The sequence below is a fragment of the Diceros bicornis genome, chromosome 37 (assembly GCF_020826845.1).
Source record: "Diceros bicornis minor isolate mBicDic1 chromosome 37, mDicBic1.mat.cur, whole genome shotgun sequence".
Taxonomy (NCBI): Eukaryota; Metazoa; Chordata; class Mammalia; order Perissodactyla; family Rhinocerotidae; genus Diceros; species Diceros bicornis.
The window spans coordinates 7,066,150-7,073,832 of record NC_080776.1 but is presented as its reverse complement, the minus strand read 5'-3'; positions in this window follow the sequence as shown (position 1 = coordinate 7,073,832).

Genomic DNA, 7,683 nt, shown 5'->3' with positions numbered 1-7,683 from the left:
TCATATTTGAGGCCCATACTTTCCTTAATTTTATTAATATTTTAGGCAGAAGTATTTTGTTATGTTTGAGAAAGGTGGGCTGAGGGAGGTTGGGTAGTGCCTCATTCTACTTTATTTGCTGGTATAGACAGCACCAAGTGGTTCAGATTAATTTGGGTGGACTGGCACCCAAAGTACTGATATCTCTTGTCTGCTCTGAGGCGACTTTCTGATGCTGCAGGCTCTATCCTATTCCATTCATGTCAGTTAGGGCACTTTTTATTGCAAGGGACAGAAAACCCAACTCTAATGGACTAAAGTAAAGCAAAGAAAATGTATGTCTCACATGTCTGAACCATTGTCACTAAAATACATTTCTTCTGTCTCCTTTCAGCTCTGCATCCTCCGTATTTCCTCAAGTCTTAACTAGGATCTCCCCTTGCGATCAGAAGAGAACATCCAGAAACTCCCAGGGGTGCATATACATCCATACTGAAGTCTGTCAGTGGGGATAATTTGAGCTGGAAACAACAGAAAATCTGACTCAAGCTAGCTTAATCAACAAGGAAAATTTTCACTTCACACAAGAAGAAATCCAAAGATTTAGTGAGATCCAGACTGGTTAATTAAGTGCCTCAACCACGTCATCAAGAAGCTGAGGTTTTTCTACTCCTTCATTTTCAGCATCAATTTTTCTCTTAGAATGGCTCCCCTTATGGTCATATACGGCTGTTGAAATTCCAAGTGTCATATCTAGACATTGCAATGTGCAGGAAAAGAAGCAAAACTACCTCTTCTTCCAACTCTTCATTCAGGAAAAGGAAATATTCCCCAGAATCTCCTAGAAGACTTCCTCTCATGTCTTATAGGACAGAATTGCCCCACTTGCCCATTCCTCAACCAACCGCTGACAAGTCAGATAAAATTACCTTGGTTAGTTTAGACCAGTGGTTTTCAACCAGGGAAGATGTTGTCCCACAGGGGCTGTTTGACAATATCCAAAGACGTTTTTGGTTCACAGGTGTAGTGGGGGGTGCTACTGGCATCCAGTGAGTAGAGAACAGGGATCTGCTAAACATCCTAGAGTGCACAGGACAGCCCCTCACAACCAAGAACTATCTGGTCCAAAATGCCAATAGTGCTGAGGTTGAGAAACCCTTGCTTAGACAATCACCTGGGTGGCATGGCTGGTGGAGAGTCAATCATAATGTCTTCTGCAATGTTCTATCTGGAAAACGACAGTCTTTGTCCCAGCATTTCTAGCAAAATATCACTACATTTTATTGGTCTGACTGCATCACATGTCCATCCCTGAAAAAATTACTGTGTACAGGAGAAGGAAAGGCAATAATCGGTTTTAGCCAAGGTCACATGTTCTACGTCTGAACCAGGAATGAATAAATGCTACCTGAAGACATGAGCTGAGAGTGGGAGGGGGGAAAAGATGATACCCCAGAAAGAATGTGGAATGGTAATCAAGATGAGGTGAGTAGATGCCGGGCAGCAAAAACAACAGATGCCCACCACCCTACTCCTCTCACCAAGAGACTACAGAGGCAAGAACTGTGTCTGTACTTGGACTCAAAATAGCAGCAGCAGCAGTGGGAGGTCAATGAGACTGTCTAGGAACACTCTGGGCTGGCGCCTGTGAATTGCTCATTCCGCATGATGGGTAGAAGTCCTGTGGCTTTAATTACCTCCATCCTGGCAGCACTTCTCACCTAAGGAGATGCTCTGTCAACCTGGCCAAGTGAAGGCAGGAGGAGCAGAGGAGGGAGAGAGAGGGGAGGAGGTGGCAGCTGAGAAGGTTGCAGAGAGAGGGAGAGGTGAGGTGCAGATGTGCTGTGTGTCCCCAACCCCAGACGACTTCTCTGCCCTGGAGCTGAGCTCTATGGACTGCATCCCCAGGCCCCCTTGTCTTCTGACTTCCGGTTGTCTTTGGTCAAAGGTTGGCGTCATCAGGAGATGAAAGGAAGGGAGGAGAGAGAGAGTCGGATATTTATTCTTCCTGATTCCTCCCTGTTTTGTCATAGTTCTGGCAGTGTCTACATCCCATTATGACTAGTGCTTCTGTTGGGTGGTTCCCCTTCCACGGTGTGGCTTTTGTTTAGGTCTCATAACACTACCTCACCACTTTGCTCCTTCGGACCTAAAGGTGGCATTAACTCCCGGGTGTTACCTTTTTGGGTGACTCAACACTCCCCATTGGTTCCTTCAATCGTACCTACACATCTGTATGTAGTCCCTTCACTAGAAAGTCTCTGAGTGTGTTGTCCGATCTCCCCAAGGATCCTGACGATACAACAGGCAGGTGGCAGGTACAGGGTCCACTCATGCCAGACTGTCATACCAGAGTATCTCGTGCCTCGATCACACCCAATGTTCCATAAGCCTAAAGAATAGCCACTCACATCTGTTCTTTAGGACCTAGTCTTCTAGGAAAGCCTAATAGTTAAAATGATGGATTCAAGAGATAGTATCCCTCACTTCTTCCTCTTCCTGCCAGCATCTTTTCCTTATTGTCTAAGCAAGTAGAAAGTGCACTAACCATGCTATATTTGATAATGGTGCCTATTATTTCTTGAACACTTGTAATATGCCAGACGCTGTGCCAAGTACTTTATATGCTTTATCTTGTTTAATCTGCACAATAAATTTATAGGTTAGATACTACTGTGTTTCCCATTTTATAGAAGAGGAAACTCAGGCTCAGAGGGTTAAGTAAGTTGCTCAGGACGCAACAGCTGGCATGTGGCGATGGTGGTTAATACCAGTGGTCACCAATATTTCGGATTCTCTTCCCCTTCCTGGATACATGGAAAACTATATTTCCCATCTCTCTTGGTAATCGGGGAGGGTCTTGTGACTAGTGTTGCCAATGGGTTGTGACTTCAAGTGACAAGGTTAGGTTGACACATTTCAGACTGGCATGTGGTCTTTAGTGCCCGATTCCTGGGCCACCACAGTCATGGGAGCATGTGTTGAGAAGGGGGTGCCATAAGGTTAAAGCAGCCTGGACTGCTGAGCTGCTACATGAAGGCCGCTGCCCTGCAGAGTCACTCAGACCTGCACTGACTTGGTGGGAAGGCAAAATGAACTTTTATTGTGTTAAGAAACAGAAAATGTGGTGCTATTTGTTACTGCAGCATAACCTAACCTATCCTGACTGAAACAGTGGAGGAGCTGGTAATCAAAACCAAGTCTTTCTAAACCAAAAGTCAGTATCCTTAACCACTGGGAAATACTGTTTCTCTCTGCCTCATCATCCAAGAAGACCTCTTGGGTAAATTTCTGGCCTTGGAAAGATGAGAGAAAGGGGACCTAAGAAAGGAAAGTGATATACGTGAGGACTCTTAGTAGAGGAATAAAAGAGTTAGGAAAGAGATCAGTAGAAAATCATGCCTATCTTTCCTTTGCTCACCATATCAGTCAAAAATAAATAAAGAAAACAAAATAAAAAAGAGAATTCCTTACAAAAATCCTACGGTTAGAGCCTCCAGGATTTTTCCTCATGGCCGGGGAGTTAATTATGGTTGCTCCTCATTGAAAATAATTTTGCAGCCCATCTCTAGGGAAGCATAAGTGGTGATGCTCTCTGCTTTGGAAGAGAAGTTCCAAGCTATGGCTCTTCTGTCTGAGACCCGAACCTCCATTTGGGTCACTGTCTCCCTGGGTGGCTTATATTTTTCTTGGTTCAATAAAGGTTATTTGTTGGTTTAAGGCTGTTTATTAATCTTAACCTCCTTCTCCGTTCAGCCTTCTATCACCCATCACTCCCAAGTCCCAAGGACCAAGAAGCCATGTTTCTGTGTCTAAGTTTGCATAGAACTCAGGTAATGAGCCAGTGTCCCCATATCCAAAGGCACGTTGTGTAATAAATCACAGTCCCCCAAGGTTACTAGGAAACCTGAATTTAAAGGGATTACATTTGAAACCAAGATGATAAAATGACCTCATTTTCTTGACTGAAGAAGATAATACTTTTTATTGAAAAAACAAAGATTGACAAAGAAGGTGGCACCCCTTGCGCACGTCTTCATATACCTACGGATCAGAACATAGAGTGCCCAGTCTTACCCATGTTTGCAAGCGTGTGCACGTGGGTCTCCAAACTGGGAACAGCTAGGAGAGGATTTGCTAATTAGCATCATGTTTACACATTTACCGTCAGCTATAATTACTTGTTTATTACAACAGAGGCTTTCCTGTTTATTACAATCATTATGGTTTTTTCAGTAAGAGATAACGTTCTTGAATTTCACACGTATGTGTGAATTGCACAAATCTCACCAGTTCTCGCTAGGACCAACTCTCAATGAAAATTCTCAGAGAAGATAACTCTCAAGGAGGCACGGGATTTTATTTCAGCTAATAAGGAGTTATCCTGCCCAACAGAACTGCAAACATTCTCCTAAGCAAGGAATTTGCAGCAAGCTCCTTCTGACTTAGCACTAATCCACGCTTCTCTTCAGTGGTGTTAATGTTGGCCACTGTACTGGGCACTTACTTGGTGTGTGCATTCTCATTGCACTCTTAGCACGACCCTCTAACGTAGGGATCAACTGTCCCATTTTCTAGATAAGGAAACTAAGGCTCAGAGAGGTCGGGTGACTTATACTAAGGGGCATGCCTAGGATCCAAATCCAGACCTTTCTGACTACAAAGCCCATGTTTTGTTCATGCTGCACACACACACACACACACACACACACACACACACACACACACACACGCACACACACATTCCCACATAGGTGAAATGGAAGATAAGGGTGGTCATGCTAGTTTTTCTGGTACATAACTACAAGGGTGTATATAAAGATGAACTGCTGGGAGGCAGGACCAGGACCAGAGGGTAGAGTCTCGAGATCAGGAAAGGGGAGCAGAGGTACGCCAGCACATTAAGGTGGGGGAGCTAGTGGTGGAAGAGGCTGTGCTGTTTGCTGAGAGAGTTAGAAAACACAATGCTGCCTAGCTGGGAATTTGAAAGACCAAAATGTATTCATTTGGATATTGTGGATGGGGTTGGACGCCCAGCACATCAAAAATCATTAATTAGGTCTCTGATTATATTTAATCCTTTTTGCTTTTGCAGATGCTAGTGGGGGTGCAGTAGAGTTTGTGGCACACAAATGATGCTGTGCATTGATGGCCTCTGGCAGTGTCAGCATGGCTAGTTGGGGTCACCGCGATCACAATGGTAAGAGCCAACTGTTACTGAGAGTTAACTACGTGCCAGACACCATGCGAAGTGATTCACATTAATTTTCTCATTCAATCTTGATATCACTGTATGAGATTGGTTCTATTTTGTTTGCAGATCAGGAAACAGGCACAGAGAGGTTAAGTAAAGTGGTCAAGGTCCCACAGCCATGAACTATCAGAATCAGGACAGTGCCCCTAACAGAGTTCTGAGACACGCCTATGTCTAAGCATCTTCATTGCCCTGGTCCCCATTTATGAGAATGCATCCTGGATTCCAAGAGGCAACTGTGTGTTTTCTTACTTTTTTGTATTGAGGTATTTACTTATACACAGCAAAGTGCACAAATATTAAGTGGAGAGCTTAATGGATTTAGACACAATTAAATATCCATGTGCCAGCTCTCTATGTCAATAACTACATCTAATCTGAAAAGGTAGAAATGATAAATATTTCAAACAGTGCAGGTATAACTTTTTTTTTAATCTCCACATAATATTATTTAGAACACAGTGGTATAGCATGCACATGGATGGTATGACATACATCTTCCTTTTTTTTTTTTTGCTGAGGAAGATTAGTCCTGAGCTATCATCTGTGCCAATCTTCCTCCATTTTTTGTATGTGGGTCGCATAGCATGGCTGATGAGTGGTGTAGGTCTGCACTCAGGATCTGAACCCACGAACCCAGGGCACCAAAGCAGAAAGCACCGAACTTAACCACTACGCCACAGGCCAGCCCCCCTCATCTTCTTGTTATAATTTATAGAACCCAACTCTCCCCTGCTTTGGAGGGTGTGTGAATTTAGATGCTCAGGGTGTATGAGGTGTGAGGGTGTACGAGGCTTTCTCTGTGTTTATACTAATTCCATTTCACATCGCACGCACAGATAAACTTTTGTGTTATCCGCATAGAGGAGGCTTGACATATCCTGTGAATTCCCTGGGAGAAAGAGGGTATATAAATTCAAGGTTTTATTATTGCTTGTGTGTATCTAAAAATCAATATTTCTATCTGTCTGGCTAACGATCTACATGTGCACATGGGGTAGCCATTTAAAACAGGCTCTTTTTAAAGCCACGTTGCATTAAGTGGGCTCTCTGTTAAAATGGGTCATGTGTACCCGGCTAAAGTTTGCAGGGCATGGGTATCGTTGCACACATGTGGACTGAGGCAGTTTGTGGTATAAATACAGATTACATTTCTATTTAGGACTACGCATGTATGTGTACATCTCAGATGCTTATAATTCCATGCATAACCACAGGTCCCTGGAACAAGATGATATGTTACTAAAGACGAGTTGGTTGGTAGAGGGCTTTGTGCCCCATGAAGGACAAAAGCCCTCACGTCTGGAACCAGATGTGGGGTGGACACATCAGAGGCATGTCCAGAGGAGCCGGGGGAACCGTCGGCTGAGACCGCCTCTCCCTTTGTCCCAACCTGACTCTGAGCAAGCAACTGCCCACTCAGCGCAGTTGAGAAGCAGATTCTGTCTGTCACACCCACTGCCTCATTGTGGGATTTTTGAATATTTAATACAACCATTTGCCTTCCCAGAAAAAAAGCTCGGAGAAGGCACAGGAGGCGGGCAGCCGGGCTGTGGCTGACACGGAGCAGGCTAGCCAGTCATTCCCCTCCAGGAGCACCGCCAAACTGAAAATCCCGACAGATGGCCCCGGGCTGAGGATGTGGCAGAAAGAGGAGGCCACGCAGGTGGTTTCAGGCACCAGTCAGGAGCTTAGAGAGGAAGAGGAAGCGCTGAGCTGGTATCAAGTGACCATGGCATGCGGTGAGAGGGAAACCAGAGACTTCGTTTCCACTCAACATGTAAGAGCTTGGTTCGAATTCAGGCTAGTGCAGTGTGTTTCGTGGAATGGTGAAGCTAGAATGAACCACCTTGCTCTTCTGATCCCAAGCAAACATTTTACAGACTGGGAAACTGAGGCCCAGGTTTTAACCAATCTCTGAACTCCTACAGCTGACTAGTGGCCAAGCTGTTTATTTAACCCCAGACTCTGTTTCCATTCTTGGAATGGCTAGGTTTGCTGCGGTAACAAACAGCACCACATTTTCTGTTTCTTCACGCAATAAAAGTTCGTTTTGCCTTCCCACCAAGTCAGTGCAGGTCTGAGTGACTCTGCAGGGCAGCGGCCTTCATGTAGCAGCTCAGCAGTCCAGGCTGCTTTAACCTTATGGCACCCCCGTCTCAACACATGCTCCCATGACTGTGGTGGCCCAGGAATCGGGCACTGAAGACCACATGCCAGCTCTGAAATGTGTCAACCCAACCTTGTCACTTGAAGTCACAACCCATTGGCAACACTAGTCACAAGACCCTCCCCGATTACCAAGAGAGATGGGAAATATAGTTTTCCATGTATCCAGGAAGGGGAAGAGAATCCGAAATATTGGTGACCACTGGTATTAACCACCATCGCCACATGCCAGCTGTTGGGTCCTGAGCAACTTACTTAACCCTCTGAGCCTGAGTTCCCTC